This window comes from Salmo salar, chromosome ssa10, assembly GCF_905237065.1.
Source record: "Salmo salar chromosome ssa10, Ssal_v3.1, whole genome shotgun sequence".
NCBI classification, from domain to species: domain Eukaryota; kingdom Metazoa; phylum Chordata; class Actinopteri; order Salmoniformes; family Salmonidae; genus Salmo; species Salmo salar.
The window spans coordinates 38123866-38149514 of NC_059451.1; the positions used below are offsets into that span (position 1 = coordinate 38123866).

At 44.0% G+C, this 25649-nt stretch overlaps 1 non-coding gene and 1 pseudogene across 1 annotated transcript; both read right to left on the reverse strand.

Annotated features, from left to right (window-relative positions):
• Positions 1-11232: 11232 nt before the first annotated feature.
• On the reverse strand, positions 11233-13057 carry LOC123724536 (aquaporin-4-like; annotated as a pseudogene).
• A 10240-nt stretch (positions 13058-23297) lies between these two features.
• Positions 23298-23424, reverse strand: LOC123725000 (small nucleolar RNA ACA64). The gene has a single exon (XR_006757476.1). It is a non-coding gene; the product is annotated as a small nucleolar RNA ACA64 (small nucleolar RNA).
• Between the last annotated feature and the right edge of the window lie 2225 nt (positions 23425-25649).

Genomic DNA, 25649 nt, shown 5'->3' on the forward strand with positions numbered 1-25649 from the left:
GAAGAGGACTGGCAACCCCTCAGAGCCTGGTTCCTCTCTAGGTTCCTGCCTCTCTAGGGAGTTTTTCCTAGCTACCGTACTTCTGCATTGCTTGCTCTTTGGAGTTTTAGGCTGGGTTTCTGTATAAGCACTTTGTGACATCTGCTTAATGGAACCTGTATGGTGTTATTAAGAACCCTTTCCTAAGGTTCTATAAAAAACATGAAGCAAGAGTGTGCAAAGCTGTTATCAAGTCAAAAGGTGTCTACTTTGAAAAATCTTGCTTAACACTTTTTTGCTTACTACATGACTCCATATGTGTTATTTCATAGTTTTGATGTCTTTACTATTATTCTGCTATTAAAACCCTTGAATGACTTTTGACTGGTACTGTATATATATTTTTTTATTCTGATTTATCAGGGGGTGATGCAGCACCCTCAGCACCCCTACTTCCCACGGCTATGATAACCGGGGAATTTAGCATTTTTGGGGGGTATAATATTTCTGCCTCTAACTTTCTCACTCATCTTTATTCACGATTCACTCAGGATTATCCGTAATCATGGTAGCGTCCACATTAATGTACAAGTGTTTAGAAACATATATTTTATTCTTATTTACAATTAAAACAACTCCAAAATGACACAATACATAATTTACCATTAATTTCTATTGGGCACAAAATAATTGGAAACACAACCAAAACAAACAGCAAATACAGCTTTTGACTACTTTAATACACATATAAGTGAATTTGTCCCAATACTTTTGGTCTCCTCAAATGGGGGGACTATGTACAAAAAGTGCTGTAATTTCTAAACGGTTCACCCCATAGGGATGAAAATACCCTCAAATTAACAGTCTGCACTTTAACCTCATAGTCATTGTATCATTTCAAATCCAAAGTGCTGGAGTACAGAGCCAAAACAACAACAAAAACGTGTCCCTCTCCCAATGTTTTTGGAGCTCACTGTACTGTATGTTGCCCTTGTGGGAGTTCATAAACTTCTTATGCTGCCAACTTAGGGTTCATATAGACGTACAGTTAACATTTCCCTGACTTTACCCTAAGGAGATAGATGTGGAGAGTTGTAATGTTAAACACCCTCTTCCCTAACTTTACTCAGAGTAACAAAATGGGAGGACATGTGAGAAGCCAAGTGCCTAACTAACAGAGCTGTCATTTAAAATCAAATGTAATATGATAGTGAACAAATCTCAGGCAGCCTGTTTATCTCTGCTGCTATATGGCAGTGCTGGACGTCGTGGGTAATTAGGTGGCAGTAATGGAAATCGTCTGTCAGACAGATCCGACAGTGTGTATGTATGGGGAGTGTGTTAATGACATTTATTACAATGGAAAAAGCAGTGTGATCCACTTCAATCCATCACAGCAGTGCAGAGAGTAGAACATAGCAATATAACCAGATTTTCTGAGTGAGTGTGATGCGAATGTGTCACAATGTTAGATATGTGAGGAAATTAATATGAAACACCTTGATCCTAAACCTGCACACGTTGAGGGACTGAAAATCACTTTTAATGGACTTTTTCCTTTGAAAATGTTTTTTTTTTTTTTTTGTCAAATATTAAGATTAATCTAGGTCCAGTACAGAAAGGAGCAACCAACAAGCAAACACAGCCCTACAGAAACAGCCAAAGTGAAACCTTCCTTTCTGAAACCTCTTTGCTTAACTGAAGCAGTGTCTTTTGTCTCTGACCGTGTCTCAGCCTCCAAGGCATATCACCAGGAAGGAAGGCTGAGACATTTGGAAAAAACACCCACGCCTCGTTTTGCACCCCCGTACCCAATTAGCAATTAGCCAGGCCTTTAAGTGGAGACCTTTGCTGTGGCGTCTGATCCCAGCCGGATTTATATGCCGCTTGTGCAGTTGCTGATAAGAGAAGGGCCCCAGAATACATATTAGAGTTTTACATTTAATTTTATGATGATTTGCATGTCAGGAGAGCCTTGGGGGCTCCGGGGAATAACATGGCCGCTCTTCAAAAGGATATCTGTGTTCCGCGTGGCAGCAAAGTGTGTAGGATTGCGCTTTTTTTGTGTGCAGGTAGGTAATTTACTCCCTGACTAATCTGCAGAGATAGGGAGAAGTTGTAGAAGAAAAATCACTTACACAAAGAACAAAGCTCTCTCGCTCTCTCTCGCTCTCTCTGAGGCACCTTGTCAAAACCTACAAAATGAACACCATGCATTAGATAGAGATGCTCCCTCAGCAAAGGGCTGGCATGAAAGAGGGATGTGTGTGTTTGTGTGGACATGTTTGTGTGTGAAAGAGTGTGTGTATATAAATTGTTTAATTGTGTGCATATTTATGAGTGTGTGTGTGCGCGTGTGTACGTGTGTGCTCTTATATAAACAGAAAGTGCTCACATTACACCTGCCCTTCACACTCGCTATTGACTACAACCAGTCTTCCCAGCAGTAGTCTCTAATGAGATCACAGTCAGGGACAAACGCTCTATTTATCTGTCTGTCTCGCGGGAGAAACCTGCAACACCATGTAAACATGCCCACTATATCAAACAACACACTAAACCCACACACACTAATTCAGAAACTCCATTTGCACACATACAATGCCTATCAGAGCAATGCTTGTCACAAGAAAGAATGTAGGAAATCCTTAAAGACTAGATTACACAGCCAGTAGTACACCATCCCTTACATACACAATATAATTAACATTATAACAAAAAGTACCTACACAACTGCACAATCATTCACAGTGTAAAGACTTTACAATAGTGTAATAACCACATATGAAGTAGGCCTACACCATAACACCTTTAATGAGATCCCCTGGTACTTTTGTATACTTTTTTAGCCAGTAGTTCTGAAAGCCCTCACAAGCCAAAAGTGGTCCCCGGAAATTGCTTCTTAAAAGTCACACACGTGCAGATATGTTCACCACGTCATTGCTCTCTCTCGCTCGCTCTGCTGTGTGTGCATCAGGAGGTAAAAAAATACTTAGTCGCCAAAGTTCCGGAGCATGTCTTTAATGTCTTACCTACTCTCTATCAATCTCATATATACTTTCTGATCATATATTTGGTATTTTATCCTCCTTAAACATTTCATTATTCTGAAAAGGTATGAACAGCAGGAGAACAGACATGCTTTGGAATGTACATCTAGAAGCATATTTCTCTCCCTGCCAGCCAGCGTAAATAGCAAGCTGTCACTTCAGCTTTAATGAGTTCTAGGATCCATTATTAATGACATGCCAAACAACTGGATGGCTCAGGGCTGACTGCACATCCTATACACTGTGTCTGCTCCACTATCTACACACACTCACGCACGCAAGCTGCACACAAGTAAGCACAACAACAACACACACACACACACAGCGTCCCAGAGTGTGGGGAAATATGAAACATGTAAGTATGATGAGATTCTTACTGGGAACAATAGAACTGCAGTATAACAACAGAATATTGTCATTAATCTATTTCCATATTTAACTTTGTAATTGAATAAGGTGTATGACCATGATAGGGCATTCCCACATGGTGAACACCTGGGAGCTGTCCATTCAGCACTGCCCTGGTCAGCTACTCCTGACAAGCCATCAACACACTCTACATGTGCAGGACCATGGACAGCGACAACTTCCAAGACTAACAGAGATCAGAATTTCCTCACCACAAGTGATTAATCATTTTAGCAGCAAACTGTAAAATGGCTGTAAAGTGGCTTGTCCACTATCCTACCCCATGGGCAAAACAGTGCTGCTCCCCTCGCCCATATAAGTCGCACCAACCACCTCCATAATCTTTACGAGGAAATTAAAAACCAACCAAATTTCAGACAGTTCTTACCTGAAACATCTGACATCAATCATTGGCTTTTCTCTCTGAAAAACGGCAATATGCTGCTTCCCCGGCACGCTACAGAGAAATGCATTAGCCTGGCGAGGGACGGAAGACAGAACAGTCGCTCCAAGGCTCCACTAGCCCCTCAGGCTAAGATCAGGAGACAATTAGCGTATTCCTGCATCATATCAAATGAACATTATTCTGGATTCCGTTTATAGCTTTTCTAATGATCAACTCTATACAATAATTATTATTATATTATATAGCTGGTTTGTTTGGAAAGCCTCCCCGCAATAGAGTTGTGGCTCTCTTGCACTCCCGCCTTTAGCTCGCCTGCGCTACTCCTCGCGGCGGGAGAGGCTGATGTTATTCGTGATGATTAGTTTTGATGGAGACCTTCCGCGGGCACTTTTCTTCTAATGGATGGAGAGACACTGCTGTGTGCCAGGCAGGGAAACAGCAGATGATGGTGGTTATATAAACTGTAGCCTGTGTCAACTGCCACTATCTATCGAAATCAAATATGTATCCTACTATACATTAGAGAAAGTACACCTCTTGGACACTGTCTGGACCAATGGACCAATCAACAGTGTGAATCTCAATCAAGAGGAAGAGATAGGAGTCAGGCTGTGTTGACTATTCAGAAAGGAATTAATAAAGTGTGTCTACATGTCTAATTTCATTATTGTGTATGTTTTTTATTTCCATAAAACTATCTCTCTCTCTTTCTATCTTGCTCTCTCTGTCAGGTAAATGTTTTATTTTTAATGCAGCCCAATAAGTCATGCAGCTCGTACATCCACAGTAGGTGCTGATCAAAGGGCTTAGAACACAATAGTGACACCATGCCCGTAAGCCACCATTAATTACTTTCTCGTCCTGAAATTGGGAGTCTACTTGGGCTCAGAGAGATGTAAAGGAAGGGCGAGCAACAGACACAGGGAAGTAGAAGGAGAGAGAATGGAGAGGAAGGGTGAACAACAGACAGGAAAGTAGAAGGAGAGAGAATGGAGAGGAAGGGTGAACAACAGACAGGAAAGTGGAAGGAGAGAGAATGGAGAGGAAGGGTGAACAACAGACAGGAAAGTAGAAGGAGAGAGAATGGAGAGGAAAGGTGAACAACAGACAGGAAAGTGGAAGGAGAGAGAATGGAGAGGAAGGGTGAACAACAGACACAGGAAAGTGGAGGGAGAGAGAATGGAGAGGAAGGGTGAACAACAGACACAGGAAAGTGGAAGGAGAGAGAATGGAGAGGAAGGGTGAACAACAGACACAGGAAAGTGGAAGGAGAGAGAATGGAGAGGAAGGGTGAACAACAGACAGGAAAGTGGAAGGAGAGAGAATGGAGAGGAAGGGTGAACAACAGACAGGAAAGTGGAAGGAGAGAGAATGGAGAGGAAGGGTGAACAACAGACAGGAAAGTGGAAGGAGAGAGAATGGAGAGGAAGGGTGAACAACAGACAGGAAAGTGGAAGGAGAGAGAATGGAGAGGAAGGGTGAACAACAGACACAGGAAAGTAGAAGGAGAGAGAATGGAGAGGAAGGGTGAACAACAGACAGGAAAGTAGAAGGAGAGAGAATGGAGAGGAAGGGTGAACAGACACAGGAAAGTAGAAGGAGAGAGAATGGAGAGGAAGGGTGAACAACAGACACAGGAAAGTAGAAGGAGAGAGAATGGAGAGGAAGGGTGAACAGACACAGGAAAGTGGAAGGAGAGAGAATGGAGAGGAAGGGTGAACAACAGACAGGAAAGTGGAAGGAGAGAGAATGGAGAGGAAGGGTGAACAACAGACAGGAAAGTGGAAGGAGAGAGAATGGAGAGGAAGGGTGAACAACAGACACAGGAAAGTGGAGGGAGAGAGAATGGAGAGGAAGGGTGAACAACAGACACAGGAAAGTGGAAGGAGAGAGAATGGAGAGGAAGGGTGAACAACAGACACAGGAAAGTAGAAGGAGAGAGAAGGGAGAGGAAGGGTGAACAACAGACACAGGAAAGTGGAAGGAGAGAGAATGGAGAGGAAGGGTGAGCAACAGACACAGGAAAGTAGAAGGAGAGAGAATGGAGAGGAAGGGTGAACAACAGACACAGGAAAGTGGAGGGAGAGAGAATGGAGAGGAAGGGTGAACAACAGACACAGGAAAGTGGAGGGAGAGAGAATGGAGAGGAAGGGTGAACAACAGACAGGAAAGTGGAAGGAGAGAGAATGGAGAGGAAGGGTGAACAACAGACACAGGAAAGTAGAAGGAGAGAGAATGGAGAGGAAGGGTGAACAACAGACACAGGAAAGTAGAAGGAGAGAGAATGGAGAGGAAGGGTGAACAACAGACAGGAAAGTAGAAGGAGAGAGAATGGAGAGGAAGGGTGAACAACAGACACAGGAAAGTGGAGGGAGAGAGAATGGAGAGGAAGGGTGAACAACAGACACAGGAAAGTAGAAGGAGAGAGAATGGAGAGGAAGGGTGAACAACAGACAGGAAAGTAGAAGGAGAGAGAATGGAGAGGAAGGGTGAACAACAGACACAGGAAAGTAGAAGGAGAGAGAATGGAGAGGAAGGGTGAACAACAGACACAGGAAAGTAGAAGGAGAGAGAATGGAGAGGAAGGGTGAACAACAGACACAGGAAAGTAGAAGGAGAGAGAATGGAGAGGAAGGGTGAACAACAGACAGGAAAGTGGAAGGAGAGAGAATGGAGAGGAAGGGTGAACAACAGACACAGGAAAGTAGAAGGAGAGAGAATGGAGAGGAAGGGTGAACAACAGACACAGGAAAGTAGAAGGAGAGAGAATGGAGAGGAAGGGTGAACAACAGACACAGGAAAGTGGAAGGAGAGAGAATGGAGAGGAAGGGTGAACAACAGACACAGGAAAGTGGAAGGAGAGAGAATGGAGAGGAAGGGTGAACAACAGACACAGGAAAGTAGAAGGAGAGAGAATGGAGAGGAAGGGTGAACAACAGACACAGGAAAGTAGAAGGAGAGAGAATGGAGAGGAAGGGTGAACAACAGACACAGGAAAGTAGAAGGAGAGAGAATGGAGAGGAAGGGTGAACAACAGACACAGGAAAGTAGAAGGAGAGAGAATGGAGAGGAAGGGTGAACAACAGACAGGAAAGTAGAAGGAGAGAGAATGGAGAGGAAGGGTGAACAACAGACACAGGAAAGTAGAAGGAGAGAGAATGGAGAGGAAGGGTGAACAACAGACACAGGAAAGTAGAAGGAGAGAGAATGGAGAGGAAGGGTGAACAACAGACACAGGAAAGTGGAAGGAGAGAGAATGGAGAGGAAGGGTGAACAACAGACAGGAAAGTAGAAGGAGAGAGAATGGAGAGGAAGGGTGAACAACAGACACAGGAAAGTAGAAGGAGAGAGAATGGAGAGGAAGGGTGAACAACAGACACAGGAAAGTGGAAGGAGAGAGAATGGAGAGGAAGGGTGAACAACAGACACAGGAAAGTAGAAGGAGAGAGAATGGAGAGGAAGGGTGAACAACAGACAGGAAAGTAGAAGGAGAGAGAATGGAGAGGAAGGGTGAACAACAGACACAGGAAAGTAGAAGGGGAGAGAATGGAGAGGAAGGGTGAACAACAGACACAGGAAAGTGGAGGGAGAGAGAATGGAGAGGAAGGGTGAACAACAGACACAGGAAAGTAGAAGGAGAGAGAATGGAGAGGAAGGGTGAACAACAGACACAGGAAAGTAGAAGGAGAGAGAATGGAGAGGAAGGGTGAACAACAGACAGGAAAGTAGAAGGAGAGAGAATGGAGAGGAAGGGTGAACAACAGACACAGGAAAGTAGAAGGAGAGAGAATGGAGAGGAAGGGTGAACAACAGACACAGGAAAGTGGAAGGAGAGAGAATGGAGAGGAAGGGTGAACAACAGACACAGGAAAGTAGAAGGAGAGAGAATGGAGAGGAAGGGTGAACAACAGACAGGAAAGTAGAAGGAGAGAGAATGGAGAGGAAGGGTGAACAACAGACACAGGAAAGTAGAAGGGGAGAGAATGGAGAGGAAGGGTGAACAACAGACACAGGAAAGTAGAAGGAGAGAGAATGGAGAGGAAGGGTGAACAACAGACACAGGGAAGTAGAAGGAGAGAGAATGGAGAGGAAGGGTGAACAACAGACACAGGAAAGTGGAAGGAGAGAGAATGGAGAGGAAGGGTGAACAACAGACACAGGAAAGTAGAAGGAGAGAGAATGGAGAGGAAGGGTGAACAACAGACAGGAAAGTGGAAGGAGAGAGAATGGAGAGGAAGGGTGAACAACAGACACAGGAAAGTAGAAGGAGAGAGAATGGAGAGGAAGGGTGAACAACAGACAGGAAAGTAGAAGGAGAGAGAATGGAGAGGAAGGGTGAACAACAGACACAGGAAAGTAGAAGGGGAGAGAATGGAGAGGAAGGGTGAACAACAGACACAGGAAAGTAGAAGGAGAGAGAATGGAGAGGAAGGGTGAACAACAGACAGGAAAGTGGAAGGAGAGAGAATGGAGAGGAAGGGTGAACAACAGACACAGGAAAGTAGAAGGAGAGAGAATGGAGAGGAAGGGTGAACAACAGACAGGAAAGTGGAGGGAGAGAGAATGGAGAGGAAGGGTGAACAACAGACACAGGAAAGTAGAAGGAGAGAGAATGGAGAGGAAGGGTGAACAACAGACACAGGAAAGTAGAAGGGGAGAGAATGGAGAGGAAGGGTGAACAACAGACACAGGAAAGTGGAGGGGGAGAGAATGGAGAGGAAGGGTGAACAACAGACACAGGAAAGTAGAAGGAGAGAGAATGGAGAGGAAGGGTGAACAACAGACAGGAAAGTGGAAGGAGAGAGAATGGAGAGGCAGTCAAAGAGCGATAGAGATTGGGAGAGAGGGCCATAATGAGCTATTATCAGCAACTCTATTCTGACTGGGTTGTTTTCTTACAGTTGTGTGGTAACAGTTCTCCGGTTGAGTTAGCATCACCTTGGTCACTCAGCCCTATAGTAGTGGTTACTGTCCTGACAACGGTGCACCACTTGTGGATAATTTGGTCCCTGTTACCACTGAGGGGAGGATACGGTCCCTAACTACCAGCACACTGATGAGTATGATTGTGTCAACTTTGAGGATCTCTCAATGATTGTGGTGACTTTGTGTTAGTATTGCAGTGTTTTGGTGAACTGATCTGTTGATGATGAGAAGCCACAGACAGGGAGACGGTAGGCTGGGCGCCCCTTCAGGCATGTCTTGTTTGATTGGTCTCCTGTGATATTCCACCACAAATTGGTAAATATTAAACCCCGGTCAGTCAGTCAGACATCAATAATACTTCATATTTAAACATCCTCAGTGGAGGTACTCATCAGAACAAGGGGAGCTCATGGCTGTGTGTAATCAGCCTGCCCTGTTTTATTCTCCTTCAGGCTTGTCATCTGAATCCTCCCATTCATTCACAGTACAATGAAGCTGTGTGATTTCCTTCACATTCTGAGGCTAAACATCTCCCTCATTGCCAGAATGTCCAGCAACAGAACAAGGTATTGACATAGCTAGCACTTTCTATGTCCCTGTCTCTATGTCCTTGTGGTATTTACTACAGTATGTCTGTGTCTTGCTACTCTGGTCAATGAATTTAAATGAGAATAATTGTGTTTTTTTCTCCCTCCAGTTAATTTAAGTGGAGCAATTATACTTAAAATTGTAATAGATAGACACAGGATAGAACACAGAGCTCTTTGAGGAGAGAGGGACTCCACTGTACCAACATAACAGTTTACTAAGCACTGTCCTGGGACAAGCCTACTGTACACACACATAAATGCACGCACAACACCTGTGCTTACAAACACACAGAAAACACTCCTGCATGCACATTGCATGCACATGCTTGGGCTTTCCCTAAAACTTGAAAGCCTGTCAAGCCTTTCCTTATGTCTTTGGTGCCCTCTGCTGTTAGAAAGTGGTAAGTACACCTCAACATTGATCAAACTTCAGTTCCACTTCAGAACCTCATACGCAGGGGATTTGTTTTGGAAAACACTGTATCTGATAGCGGTGGGTTAGGGAAAGCATACTGGAGATCATGAATCATGTTGCTAAACCAATCAATCAATTAATCAATCAACAAATCAACCAATCCATCGGCCAGTTCACTTTATTAGTGATGAGGTACCTCAGTATACTGCAGCACAGCTCAGTGGAAAGACAACTTATATAAAATTCAAGAGATATGTCCAACATGAGGTCTTATCCATTACAACAATATTAACAGTATAAAAACAGCACGAAACAGCTTAATCCTTCTGGCTGAACAATAATCATTATGTGCTCTTTAAACAATAATTTGATCAATTATAGTATTCACTTACAACAGAGGAAGATCAGTGTGTGTGTGTTTGTGTGTGTGTGTGATTAAATATGTTCATGAGAGAGGGATAGGAGGGGAGGACAATAGCAATAATCTAAAGGGAGACAGTAAAACAGTTGAAATAAACACAGTAGTATAAAAGTAGAATAAATCTCTCTAAGCCACCCCGTCACACCGCTGTCACATCCCTGTCACATCTTATTATACACATATTACATATAAAGTTATCTTTTGGAGAATCGTTCAGGCCAATAAGAATACAAAGATAAAGAGAGATGTACATAATGTACACTCAGCAGAGAGGGTAGAGACTTCACCACATGCACTGAAAGAAGGACTGGTGCTGTGAGTCTTGGGTCTGTGTCTGTTTCTACAGTGAGCTCCAAAAGTATTGGGACAGTGACACACGGTATTCCAGCACTTTGGATTTGAAATGATACAATGACTATGAGCTAAAAGTGCAGACGGTCAGCTTTAATTTGAGTGTATTTTCATCCATATCAGGTAAACCGTTTAGAAATTACAGCACTTTTTGTACATAGTCCCCTCATTTTAGGAGACCAAAAGTATTAGGGAAAATTCACTTATATAAATTGTAATATTTTGTCCCATATTCCTAGCATGCAATGACAATGATTACATCAAGCTTGTGACTCTACAAACTTGTTAGATGCATTTGCTGTTTGTTTTGGTTGTTTTTCAGATTATTTTGTTCCCAATAGAAATGAATGGTAAATAATGTATTGTGCCACATTGGAGTCACTTTTACTGTGACTCCAAAATAATACAATACATTATTTACCATTCATTTGTATTCACACAATGCATGAAACCACTAAATGATCTGCTTGAGCTCTCTCTTTGTGTGTGTAAACACATAGGGTAATGTGTGCAGTGTATACAGCTTTTGTGTGGTTGTGCATTGCGTCAATGTTTTTGTGGTTGTGGTTGTATGCCTCTACCACTGTGTGGTTGAGTGAAGTTGTGAGAGAGGATGTGCGTGGTTAGGTTTGAGGGATTTCATGTGGTTGTGTGTAGGTTGTGTGTAGGTTGTGTGTGGTTGTGTTTCATTTGTTCACCCTTACCCAGTGGTTCTCCCAGCTCCAGGTGACCATGGCAGGTCCGAATGATCGAGCAGGGTTCACACTGGCACCAGTGTAGGGAAGCTAAACAGAGGAGAGATAATTGTGGAAGGACCACCAGAGGGCAGGCTGGACTCACGGATAGTAGCCCAACAAGGCATGTGAGACAAGGTAACCAGAGGCAATTAAGCACAGCTGATGGTACTAATGAGATATTCTCTTTCCCCTACAAGAGAGAGGATGGAACCAGCAAGAGGGGGGGAAGATAAACTATCTCTGGAGAATGGCTACGGAGAGAGAGAGAGAGAGAGGTGCTATCCATGAAGAGCCATTAAGACGGTTATGAATATGTGATTGTTGTTATAGTTTGAAGATAATCGTAATGTGATCCTGTGTCATCTAAAGAAGATGTATGTTGTTCCTTTGGAGATTCTCATTGACTGTGTTGGAGTGTTTGTATTGTCAGAAATCCCTCAATAGAGAACTGTGTTGAATCAAGAAAACCTACTCTGGACTCGTTTATTCCACCTTTCCACTTTAGAGTGACACCAAATGACTTGGTCCGCTCACATAATACACACATATACTAATTGGGACCAGAGAGCTTAGGGTAGTGTAGTGATACCTACGGCTAGGGTTAGGTTTAGGGGCTAGAGTTAGTGCTAGGGTTAGGGTTTGTTGACTGGTGAAGAGTGGCAAACTCTGTTGGCTGGCTGAGGTACTACTCACAGCGAACAGGTGTCCGATGCAGACAGAGAAGCCAATTGCCAGGTCAGCTGAGCCCTTCAGGTCTCTGCATTTGGGGTCACAGGTGGCAAACATGGTGAAGATGAGTTCGAAGGTGATGAAAAGTTCTACTACCAGGGCATGGCCCACAGAGATACTGGTGTTCACCTAGGGAGAGTCACGTGACCTTGGTTAGCAAACAAGACAGGATGTAAGGCACATGCAGTAGACTTGAGGACAAGGGCTAAATCCCAAATGCCAAATGCACTACTTTTGACTAGAGCCGCGGCATATGGCAAAAATGAAAAAACTCTTTGGTCCTTTAAAAATCTGCTGTATGTAAAATATAGTATGCTATAGCTGGGAAAATAAATACATGAGTCTCTGGATGACAACATAATGATGTTTGTTTCCAACATTAGGGCTGTTTTCCTAAAGAAATAAAATCTGCTTTGTGTTTTTATTTTGTTTCCTTGCCACGATACTAACATGTATCGTGATACTGGTTTTATCCCGGGCCAACTTTTGACCAGGGCCCGTAGGGCTCTGATTTAAAAGTAGTGCACTATGTAGGGAATAGTGTGCCATTTTAGACTCGGACAATGACTACCCATAACAACTTAAACTTTGAGTTCCTCTTCAGTGATGATGACAACTAATCAAGGTTAAAGTTCAGACTCTGTCTCCCTTCCTTCTTACTGATGTGACGCCCATCTCGCCACTGACAACATCTGGAGTAACCCCGTAGAGCACAGCTGCATCCACCACTGCCCCCAGACACTGTGCCAGGAGGTAAAACACTGCCTTGGCCAGGCTGAGTCACTGGGTCACCACCATGGCTGCGGTCACCGCAGGGTTAATATGGGCTCCACTGATGTGTCCAAAACACTTGACCAGGATGGGGATGCTGATTCCGAAGCAGAGGGAGATGAGGACTAGGTCAGGGTGGGTGCTCCTCCTCAGCCACCCAGTTGATGGTGGAACCCAGGCTGAGGAGGACAAAGATTATCATGGCTAGGAACTCCGCCCCTGTGCAACACCAGAACTCCTGCGTCAAGATCCCATTGAAGGCGGCCATGACCCTGTCTCTATGACAACATGCAGGCCAGGAGGGAGAGGAGATGGGTCGGCACAGGTTGGTACAGCAAGGACACACACACCGGGACCAACACGTCCTGATAAGAGGAGAGAGAGGAGAGAGGCTGAGGGAGAGAGAGGAGAGAGGCTGAGGGAGAGAGAGGAGAGAGGATGAGGGAGAGAGAGGAGAAAGGATGGGGAGAGAGAGGAGAGAGAGGGAGAGAGGGTAAGGTGAAGGAGAGAGAGAGACAAGACAGTGAGAGAGAGAGAAAGAGAAAGAGGAGGAAAGCCATCCAGCTTCACTCACTGGTAGTTTAGAAATATTTGTTTAATTTACACCAAACAACAAATGTGGCCCTGCATTTCCCTGTTTATAAAGGTGATGCCTCTGATTCGGAGGATGTTTCAGGTGTATCCATCAACATCCCCTCACTGCTGATATACTGCTCAGTTTGGACAGAGAACAGGCAGATCATTGCTGATTATAATAGCCTCTATTTATCCATAATGATGCATTTCGAGTTTCGCTGCCGTTCTAGTTCTAATTCGCTTTTGTGTGCCTTGAATTCTAAGGAAATCACAGACAGTGTCACCAGCAAAGCACCATCACACCTCTTCCTCCATGCTTCCACCGGTCTAATGTGCATTGCTTGTGTTTCTTGATCCAAGCAAGTCTCTTCTTCTTATTGGTGTCCTTTAATAGTGGTTTCTTTACAGCAATTCGACCACCAAGGCCTGATCTCCTCTTAACAGTTGATGTTGAGATGTGTCTGTTACTTGAACTCTGAGAAGCGTTTATTTGGGCTGCAATCTGAGGTGCAGTTAACTCTAATGAACTTATCTTCTGCAGCAGAGGGAACTCTGGGTCTTCCTTTCCTGTGGCGGTCCTCATGAGAGCCAGTTTCATCATAGTGCTTGATGGTTTTTGTGACTGCACTTGAAGAAACTTTGTAAGTTTTAGAAATTTCCCGCATTGACTGACCTTCATGTCTCAAAGTAATGATGGACTGTTGTTTCTCTTTGCTTATTCGAGCTGTTCTTGCTATAATATAGACTTGGTCTTTTACCAAATAGGGATAGTGTCATGCCCTGATCTGTTTCTCCTGTCCTTGTGTTTGTCTCCACCCCCTCCAGGTGTCGCTCATCATCCCCGGTGTATTTATCCCTGTGTTTTCTGTCTCTCTGGGCCAGTTCGTCTTGTTTGCCAAGTCAACCAGTGTTTATCTCCTAGCTCCTATTTTTCCCAGTCTCTGTTTTTCCTAGTCCTCCTGGTTTTGACCCTTGCCTGTCCTGACACCGAACCCGCCTGCCTGACCATTCTTCCTGCCCTGACCTTGAGCCTGCCTAACGCCTTGTACTGTTTGGACTCTGACCTGGTTACTGAACCCCTGCCTGTCCTGACCTCGAGACTGTCTAACGCCCTGTACTGTTTGGATCCTGACCTGGTTTATGAACTCTCGCCTGTACCCGACCTGCCTTTTGCCTACCCCTTGGGTTATAATAAATATCGGAGCTCAACCATCTGACTCCTGTGTCTGCATATGGGTCTCGCCTTGTGCCCTTACAGCTATCTTCTGAAAACCAACCCTACCTTGTCACAACACAACTGATTGGCTCAATCACATTAAGAAATAAAGAAATTCCACAAATTAACAGGTTACTACATTTTCCCATATGTATTATTTCATAGTTTTGATAGCATGCAAAATAGGCAACAAAAATATACAGTACTAGTCAAAAGTTGACACACCTACTCATTTTCTACATTGTAGAATAATAGTGAAGGTATTATGGAATTAATACATGTCACATATCAGTTTGAAAACAATGTAAAAAATGATATAGAGTTGAAGTCGGAAGTTTACATACACTTAGGTTGGAGTCATTAAAACTCGTTTTTCAACCACTCCACAAATTTCTTGTTAACAAACTATAGTTTTGGCAAGTTGGTTAGGACATCTACTTTGTGCATGACACAAGTAATTTTCCAACAACTGTTTACAGACAGAATATTTCACTCATAATTCACTGTATCACAATTCCAGTGGGTCAGAAGTTCACATACACTAAGTTGACTGTGCCTTTAAACAGCTTGGAAAATTTCAGAAAATAATGTCATGGCTTTAGAAGCTTCTGATAGGCTAATTGACATAATTTGAGTCAATTGGAGGTGTACCTGTGGATGTATTTCAAGGCCTACCTTCAAACTCAATGCCTTTTTGCTTGACATCATGGGAAAATCAAAAGAAAATCAGCCAAGACCTCAGAAAAAAATGATAGACCTCCACAAGTCTGGTTCATCCTTGGGAGCAATTTCCAAACACCTGAAGGTACCATGTTCAAACAACAGTACGCAAGTATAAACACCATGGGACCACGCAGCCGTCATACCGCTCAGGAAGGAGACGCGTTCTGTCTCCTAAAGATGAATGTACTTTGGTGCGAAAAGTGCAAATCAATCCCAGAACAACAGCAAAGGACCTTGTGAAGATGCTGGAGGAAACCGGTACAAAAGTACCTATATCCACAGTAAAACAAGTCCTATATCGACATAACCTGAAAGGCCGCTGAGCAAGGAAGAAGCCACTGCTCCAAAACCGCCATAAAAAAGCCAGACTACAGTTTGCAACTGCACATGGGGACAAAGATTGTACTTTTTGGAGAAATGTCCTCTGGTCTGATGAAACACATATAGAACTGTTTGGCCATAAAGACCATCATTATGTTCGGAGGAAAAAGGGGGAGGCTTTTTTAAATGTATTTTTAAATGTATTTATTTCACCTTTATTTAACCAGGTAGGCTAGTTGAGAACAAGTTCTCATTTACAACTGCAACCTGGCCAAGATAAAGCAAAGCAGTATGACACAGACAACAACACAGAGTTACACATGGAATAACATGGAATAAACAATAAACAAGCCAATAACACAATAAACAAGTCAATGACACAGTAGAAAAAAAGAAAGTCTATATTGTCACGGCCCCTCTGCAGTGCAGGGGCGGTTCCTCCTGCAGGCAGAGGAGGGTCGTAGTGATTGGAGCTGGCGTGATTGGAGCCACCTGGGCTCAGGGTATTTAAAACTGCTTCACTAACCACTCTCTCTCTCTCCCTGCTCCAGGTATGATCCTGTTTTGTTTGTTCCTTTGTAGGTTTACTTAGTTTCCACTCAGTGATGTTCACACACACAGATTCATGCATCCATGCACTTTACATACACCCTACATTATGACATTTCCACACCTCATTCCTTTTTCTTTGTTTAAAGTTAAGTTTTTGGTTTACAATAATGAACCTTTTGATTGGCCTACACCTGTTGTTCATGTCCTCTCATTTTTGCCACAGGCTATGAGCCGGCCTGTGACAATATACAGTGTGTGCAAAACGCATGAGGAGGTAGGCAATAAATAGGCCATAGTAGCAAAGAATTACAATTTATCAGATTAACACTGGAGTGATAAATGAGCAGATGATGATGTGCAAGTAGAGATACTGGTGTGTAAAAGAGCAGAAAAGTAAATAAAAACAGTATGGGGATAAGGTAGGTAGATTGGGTGGGCTATTTACAGATGGACTATGTACACCTGCAGCGATCGGTTAGCTGCTCAGATAGCTGATGTTTATAGTTGGTGAGGGAAATCTAAGTCTCCAGCTTCAGCAATTTTTGCTATTCGTTCCAGTCACTGGCAGCAGAGAACTTGAAGGAAAGGCAGCCAAATGAGGTGTTGGCTTTGGGGATGATCAGTGAGATATACCTGCTGGAACGTGTGCTACGGGTGGGTGTTGTTATCGTGACCAGTGAACTGAAATAAGGCGGAGCTTTACCTAGCATAGACTTATAGATGACCTGGAGCCAGTGGGTCTGGCGACGAATATGTCGCAGGGGCCAGCCAACTAGAGCATACAGGTCGCAGTAGTGGATGGTATAAAGTGATTTGGTAACAAAACGGATGGCACTGTGATAGACCGCATCCAGTTTGCTGAGTAGAGTATTGGAAGCTATTTTGTAGATGACATCGCCGAAGTCGAGGATCGGTAGGATAGTCAGTTTTACTAGGGTAAGTTTGGCGGCGTGCGTGAAGGAGGCTTTGTTGCGAAATAGGAAGCCGATTCTAGATTTGATTTTGGATTGGAGATGTTTAATATGAGCCTGGAAGGAGAGTTTACAGTCTAGCCAGACACCTAGGTATTTATAGTTGTCCACATATTCTAGGTCAGAACCGTCCAGGGTGGTGATGCTAGTCGGGCAGGCGGGTGCGGGCAGTGAACGGTTGAAAAGCATGCATTTGGTTTTACTAGCGTTTAAGAGCAGTTGGAGGCCACAGGAGTGTTGTATGGCATTGAAGCTCGTTTGGAGGTTAGTTAGCACAGTGTCCAAGGAAGGGCCAGAATTATACAGAATGGTGTCGTCTGCGTAGAGGTGGATCAGGGAATCACCCGCAGCAAGAGCGACATCATTGATATATACAGAGAAAAGAGTCGGCCCAATAATTGAACCCTGTGGTACCCCCATAGAGACTGCCAGAGGTCCGGACAACAGGCCCTCCGATTTGACACACTGAACTCTGTCTGCAAAGTAGTTGGTGAACCAGGCGAGGCAGTCATTAGAGAAACCAAGGCTATTGAGTCTGCCAATAAAAATATGGTGATTGACATAGTCAAGCCTTGGCCAGGTCGATGAAGATGGCTGCACAGTACTGTCTTTTATCGATGGCGGTTATGATATCGTTTAGTACCTTGAGCGTGGCTGAGGTGCACCCGTGACCGGCTCGGAAACCAGATTGCAGAAGGTACGGTGGAGAAGGTACGGTGGGATTCTAAATGATCAGTGATCTGTTTATTAACTTGGCTTTCAAAGACTTTAGAGTGGCAGGGCAGGATAGATATAGGTCTATAGCAGTTTGGGTCTGGAGTGTCACCCCCTTTAAAGAGGGGGATGACCGCAGCAGCTTTCCAATCTATAGGGATCTCGGACGATACGAAAGAGAGGTTGAACAGGCTGGTAATAGGGGTTGCAACAATGGCGGCGGATAGTTTTAGAAAGAGAGGGTCCAGATAGTCTAGCCCAGCTGATTTGTATGGGTCCAGGTCTTGCAGCTCTTTCAGAACATCTGCTATCTGGATTTGGGTGAAGGAGAAGCTGAGGAGGCTCGGGCGAGTAGCTGCGGGGGGGGGGGTAGCTGTTGGGCAGGGTTGAAGTAGCCAGGAGGAGGGCATGGCCAGCCGTAGACAAATGCTTATTGAAATTTTCGATTATCATGGATTTATCGGTGGTGACCGTGTTACCTAGCCTCAGTGCAGTGGGCAGCTGGGAGGAGGTGCTCTTGTTCTCCATGGACTTTACAGTGTCCCAAAACTTTTTGGAGTTAGAGCAACAGGATGCAAATTTCTGCTTGAAAAAGCAAGCCTTTGCTTTCCTGACTGACTGCGTGTATCTAAGATGGTGAGGAAATTACTTATAAAGAACGACCAGGCATCCTCGACTGACGGGATGAGGTCAATATCCTTCCAGGATACCCGGGCCAGGTCGATTAGAAAGGCCTGCTCGCAGAAGTGTTTTAGGGAGCGTTTGAGAGTGATGAGGGGTGGTCGATTGACCGCGGATACAGGCAATGAGGCAGTGATCGCTGAGATCCTGATTGTAAACAGCAGAGGTATATTTGGAGGGCAAGTTGGTCAGGATAATGTCTATGAGGGTGCCCATGTTTACGGATATAGGGTTGTACCTGGTGGGTTCCTTGATGATTTGTGTGAGATTGAGGGCATCTAGTTTAGATTGTAGGACTGCCGGGGTGTTAAGCATATCCCAGTTTAGGTCACAGAACGAACTCCGAAGCTAGATGGGGGGCGATCAATTCACATATGGTGTCCAGGGCACAGCTGGGAGCGGAGGGGGGTCGATAACAGGCGGCAACAGTGAGAGACTTATTTCTGGAGAGATTCATTTTTTTTTATTAGAAGTTTGAACTGTGGGTATAGACCTGGATAGTATGACAGAAATTTGCAAGCTATCTCTGCAGTAGATTGCAACTCCTCCCCCTTCGGGTTGGGTATGGAAATCTCAGAATTTTTGGTGGCCTTCCTAAGCCAGGATTCAGACACGGCAAGAACATCAGGGTTGGCGGAGCGTGCTAAAGCAGTGAGTAAAACAAACTTAGGGAGGAGCAGAAGCCTGTTAACATGCCTGTTAACATGCATGAAACCAAGGCTTTTTTGATCACCGGAGTCAACAAATGAGGGTGCCTGGGGACACGCAGGGCCTGGGTTTACCTCCACATCACCCGAGGAACAGAGGAGGAGTATGATGAGGGTACGACTAAAGGCTATCAAAACTGGTCGTCTAGAGCACAAAGAATAAAAGGAGCAGATTTCTGGGCGTGGTAGAATAGATTCAGGGCATAATGTGCAGACCGGGGTGTGGTGGGGTGCGGGTACAGGGGAGGTAAGCCCAGGCACTGAGTGATGATAAGAGAGGTTGCATCTCTGGACATGCTGGTTATACTGGGTGAGGTCACCGCATGTGTGGGAGGTGGGACAAAGGAGGTATCAGAGGTATGATGAGTGGAACTAGGGGCTCCATTGTAAACTAAAACAATAACTAACCTAAACAACAGTATACAAGGCATATTGACATTTGAGAGAGACATAAAGCGAGGCATAAAGCAATCACAAGTGTTGATTGGGAGAGCTAGCTAAGACAACAACGGGTAAGACAACAACAGCTAATCAGCTAAAACAACAACAACAGGTAAAATGGCGATGAATGGGCAGAGAGGGTCGGTTAACTACACACAGCCTGAGTTCGCGGCTGGTGTCAATGGTGTGCGTACTGGGAGCGAATTCAGGTGCAGGAGAGCAGAGAGTTGTGAACAGGCGCACACTTTATTAAGGCAGGAGAAACCAACAGACGGACACCACTGCGTCGAAACCTCCAGCCAAATGCAAAATTGCAAACAGTCACAATAATTATGTTCAAACAAATAAACATACCTCGTGAAATAAAACACGGAATAAACGAACACCAGTATAGTGTGTCAAAACTGACACAAAACAATTTCCCACAAAGACATGAGGGGGAACAAAGGAATAAATACATGTAGTGTGATTGGGGAATGAAAACCAGGTGTGCAGGGAACAAGACAAAACAAATGGATAAATGAAAAATGGATCGGCGATGGCTAGAAAGCCGGTGACGTCGACCGCCGAACGCCGCCCGAACAAGGAGAGGAGCCGACTTTGGCGGAAGTTGTGACAGTTGGGGCCGATTGATAAACAATAATAAACAGAATGGAGTACCGTGATTAATGGACAGTCCAGCAGGCATCAACTATGTAGCCAAGTGACCATAGGGTCCAGGGGACAGCAATAGATGGAACAGGGAAGCCACGGAGTGGTCGCTACTACGCTAGCACGCAGGCGACACGGCATTTAAAGTTAGAAGCCCGGGGCTAGTAGAAGCGTCTGCTCCGACGTCCAGCGGAGGCCGGTTGAAGGCACATCGGATGGAGTATTCGTTGGCAGACCAGTTGTGGTGGTGCGGCGGGGCACCGTGTCGACAAAGGATCCAAGCCTTTGGCGAAAGAGGTATTGTAATTGTAGTAATTTAGTTTGCTAGCCGGGAGATGCGCCTGGCTCACGGCTAACTGGTGCTAGCTTCGGGGCAGGTGCATTAGCCACTATAGCCACTCGGTGATCCATTGCCAAGGTCCAGAGCTTGCGGCAAGGATCTGGTGGAGTAGTGGATTCTAGCTGTGTTTGGGTGGAGTCCGGGTGAACAACTGAGTAGGCCGGGAGGTGGGCCTGGCCTGGCTCAGGGATGGCTTCGGTACTTGGTCACTCGGTGGCAGCTAGCTAGCTGTGAAGATCAGGAGTAATGGTCCAGGGTTTACGGCAGGAATCCAGCGTTGTAGTGGAGAAACAGTCCGATACTGGTAGGCTGGCGAGTATTATCCAGGCTAAAAAAAAGGTCTGGTATCTGTGCAGAAGGTAAAGGCCGCTAGCAGTGGCTAACAATGACTAAATAGCTTGTAGCTAATTAGTTGGTTAGCTTCTAATGGCTAGGTGGTTCTGGCTATAAGGTCTGAAAATAAAAAATAATAGCAGTTCCGTATCACATTGGGTGAGGCAGGTTACCGGAAGGTATAATTGATTTAAAATGGAAAAGAGATTGAAAATAAAATTGAAATATATACAAAAAAGGATGAAAAATACAAAAGTACACGAGAGGACGAACAAAACACATTTGCACTGCTACGCCATCTTTTCAGAATGTATTTTGAAATACATAAAATACATTTTCTGAATATTTAACATATATTGTGATATACAGTGCCTTTGGAAAGTATTCAGACTCCTTGACTTTTTCCACATTTTGTTACATTACAGCCTTATTCTAAAATGTATTAAATTGTTTTTTTTCCTAATCACACCATAATGACAAAGCAAAAAGAAGTTTAGATTTTTTTTGCAAATGTATTCAAAAAACAACTGAAATATCACATTTACATAAGTATTCAGACCCTTTACTCAGTACTTAGTTGAAGTACCTTTGGCAGCGATTACAGCATCGAGTCTTCTTGGGTATGACGTTACAAGCTTGGGGAGCTTATCCCATTCTTCTCTGCAGATCCTCTCAGGCTCTGTCAGGTTAGATGGGGAGTGTTGCTGCACAGCTATTTTCAGGTCTCTCCAGAGAGATGATCGATCAGGTTCAAGTCCGTGCTCTGGCTGGGCCACTCAAGGACATTCAGAGACTTATCCTGAAGCCACTCCTGCGTTGTCTTGGCTGTGTGCTTAGGGCCGTTGTTCTGTTGGAAGGTGAACCTTTGCCCAGTCTGTGGTCCTAAGTGCTCTGGAGCATTTTTTCATCAAGGATCTCTCTGTACTTTTATCCGTTCCTCTTTGCCTCAATCCTGACTAGTATCCCAGGCACTGCTGCTGAAAAATATCCCCAGAACATTATGCTTCCACCACCATGCTTCACTTTAGGGATGGTGCCAGGTTTCCTCCAGACGTGACGCTTGGCATTCAGGCCAGAGTTTAATCTTGGTTTCATCAGACCAGAGGATCTTGAATACTTATGTAAATAAGGTATTTCTTTTTTTATATTTTATACATTTGCAACCATTTCTAAAAACCTGTTTTCACTTTGTCATTATGTGGTATTGTGTGTGGTGAGGATTGTTTTTTATTTAATCAATTTTAGAATAAGACTAACGTAACAAAATGTGGAAAAAGTCAAGGGGTCTGAATACTTTCCGAAGGCACTGTAATTCTGTAATATATGCTGGAATGTATTTCAAATGTATTAAATATAATTATTTGGGCAGTTTTTTTTATTTCATATGTATCCCCAATCATTTATCTAAAACTATATTTTGTATGTATTTTTTCCTGTATGTGTTTAAAATAAGGCATTTTTAATGAATTATATGAAGTGTGCCTTGGTCCTTGTTGTTTTACTGACTTGGCTGTATTCATGAGGGCACACTGCAGCATAAGATTTTCATAAAGTAAAACAAAAACAAGTGTTTCATATTGGACAAGTTTGGGTTGTCCCCCCTTTTCCAGTCTATTTTCTTCCATTCATGACAAATGAATATGACCCTGATGTTTGACACCCGGACCTAAGTTGTTTGTCTGTTTACATCATGATCAGAGTAATAGCACAGTCTTTACCTATTCTCCTGTGGACATGTCTAGGTATTTAGACTGGAGCTGATGATGAAAGGACAGGACTAGCACTCTCATCTGAGGGACAGGGGAGATAGGGAGGACAGAAAAAGTAATTGATAAACCTATCTTGATTACACCAGAATCTTTTGTAGCAGGATAAATATGATTATGTGAAGTGGTGTGTCACATTCTTGTCCAGGCTGGTAGAAAGGAATGTAGGAGCAACAGGCTGTGGTGTTGTTGGCACTGCCGTCCTCTGTGGTGTTGTTGGCACTGCCCTCCTCTGTGGTGTCCTCCCTCCAGTGAGCAAACAGCTGACCAAACAGCTGAGAGGCGGTGAGCCACACCCAACAGTGGGGGAAGCACAGGTTGGTCTCAACATGAACTGGTGGAGGGAAATATTACACCATTTCACCAAGGGGTAAGCCAGTAGATCAGAGAGTAATCTATTTATTTGAGAAATCAATTAAATAATCGATGAATTGATGTAGATCTATATTTCTATATAGCCATCATCATCGACTCAAAGAACAGGAGGTGAGAAACGTGCAAAAACAGACATTTCAGGTGAACAATTGTGGCACATGAGTTTAATCACACTGCTGTACAGAGCAGGCAATAAACGTAACCTACCACAGTACTGTAGGACCAGTTGTGTCTCTCCAGACAACTGAGATATCTGAGGTGATTTTCAGACTGGGCCCACGTCACAGATATGATATCCAGAGGTAGTAAAGCTGGGTCCCTGAGCTGTTAGTGCTGTCGTGCCAATTCCTATGGTCGCAACTACAAGACAGCACAAACAGATGGCAAGACAGCACAAACAGATCTGGGACCAGGTTCTAGGTACTATTGTAGTGTCTTAACCAGGATGTTAGTGAACGTGTCCTGAGGCTTCCAGGAGGCTACAGTCCTTGGAGAGTTTGAAGACCAGGGTCAGGTAGCTGAACAGCTGTTTGTCTGCTGCCTTCTCATCCTGCTCCTCCTCAATGACACAGAGACAGATATAGAGCAGCTGTTAGCACAGGTTATATAAGATTGTAATGAAAAGATAAATACCTACATCATGCTTTGATAATGCCTTTGGAAGCATACCTTTTTAAATATTTTGATATCTTAAAAGTTTGATTTGTAAAAGAGTAAATGTTTCTCGATAAGGGGCAGCAGGGCATCTAGACAACGGCCAAACTGAACGCCCTCCACCTCCACAAACAGCCCACACACCTGGGCCCCGAGACGACGCAGACACACCTGTGGGTAGGGGTCAGAGGTTAGAGCAGGAGGACATGGGGTACGTGTCAGTGATCTTATACCATATTTGATATTATATTGCATTACATTTATTAATTCATTCTTATCGAGGATATAAACACAAACACATGTTGTACCTTGAAGTAGTTCTGAACGAGGTGAACGTTCTCTCTGTGGTCAGAGGCCAGACTTGGAGAAGTCTTTTCTCAGGACAACACACCCTTTGTACAGTTTTCACATTTTGCTGCCTTAAAATGAAATCAAAACATTCATTAAATTAGATGTTTTTCCTACTGATCTACAAAAGCTGCTGTACATTTTCTCAGTGAAAATGTTCTTTTGAATGGGATTCTACCAACTTTGCACAACTCTTAGGGCAACCTACACTGAATATACAAAACATTAGGAACACCTTCCTAATATAGAGTTGCAACCTTGTCTCTGATCTTGAAGCAAATTTAGGTCAGGACTGAGACTGGACCATTCCGGAACACTCAACACCTCTTGGAAAGCTATTCTGGTGTGACTTTGACAATTTGTGTAATTGTCCAACTCTATTCCAGTGTTAGATATTCAGAAGACAGAGATAGGGTTTCCTGTAACTTTTGAACCTGTGCTTTGCTACATTTATATTTATTTTGATCCTGACAAACTCTCAAGTCCTTGCCAGTGACAAGTATACTCATAACATGATGCTGCCACCACAATAAAATACTTTTTGCTTATATAGTAGAAACAGAGATGAGGGAGGGAGGGTCATGGGACATGCTGATAAGGCCTCTACTAACACAATGTTCCTGGTTACACTGTAACCACAGAGAAGTTCAAACCAGCTCCAAACCAACTTCAACCCTGAAATAGTTACACAACATCCACATAATATTACTGCAACCATGTAAGACCAGAGCCAAAAAAACTAGTATAAGTGAACCTCAACCCCAATTCTACAATACAGAGAACAGGTTTTAAATAGTTAAACAAAAAAAATAAATTATGTTTCCCACACCCTACCCCCCTCCCCCTTTCCATCACGGTGCAGCTGCACCCCTCTAGAGGAGCCAGGGACACAAACAAAGACAGTTTGAGCAGAACCAACATTGACAGGACAGAGAATGAGGGAGAGAGAGATGGAGAGAGAGAAAAAGAGAGAGGCAGAAGTAGAGAGAGAGAGAGGGGGAAAAAAGAAACAGAGGTAGAAAAAGAGAGAGATGGTGAGGTGGAGAGGGGGACAGAGAGTATGAAGGAGAGAGCGAAAGAGGGAGAGAGAGAGAAAGAAGGAGGAGAGAGGAAGAAAGAGAGAGAGGGAGAAAGAGAGACCAAGATGAAGAGAGAAAAGGAGATAGAGAAGGGGGAGGGAGAAAGAGAGACCAAGAGGCAGAGAGAAAAGGAGAGAGAAAGAGAGAGAGTGGGTGGGAGAAGGAGAGGGAGAGAAGAAGATAGAGAGAGACCTAGAGTGAGAAAGAAAAGGAGAGAGAGAAAGGATAGAGAGACCAATAGAGATATGTACTGTAGAGGTGAGCGGGAAGAGAGGGGTGGATGAGAGAGATATTTTCCATGAGTGATTCTGCCATGTGGAGCGAATGTTCACATAGCTTTACTCTGCTTTTCTCTCCTCTAATACACAGAGATGCTGCCCTTTGTAAGAGAATAGTCTATCTTATTCTCTACTTATCC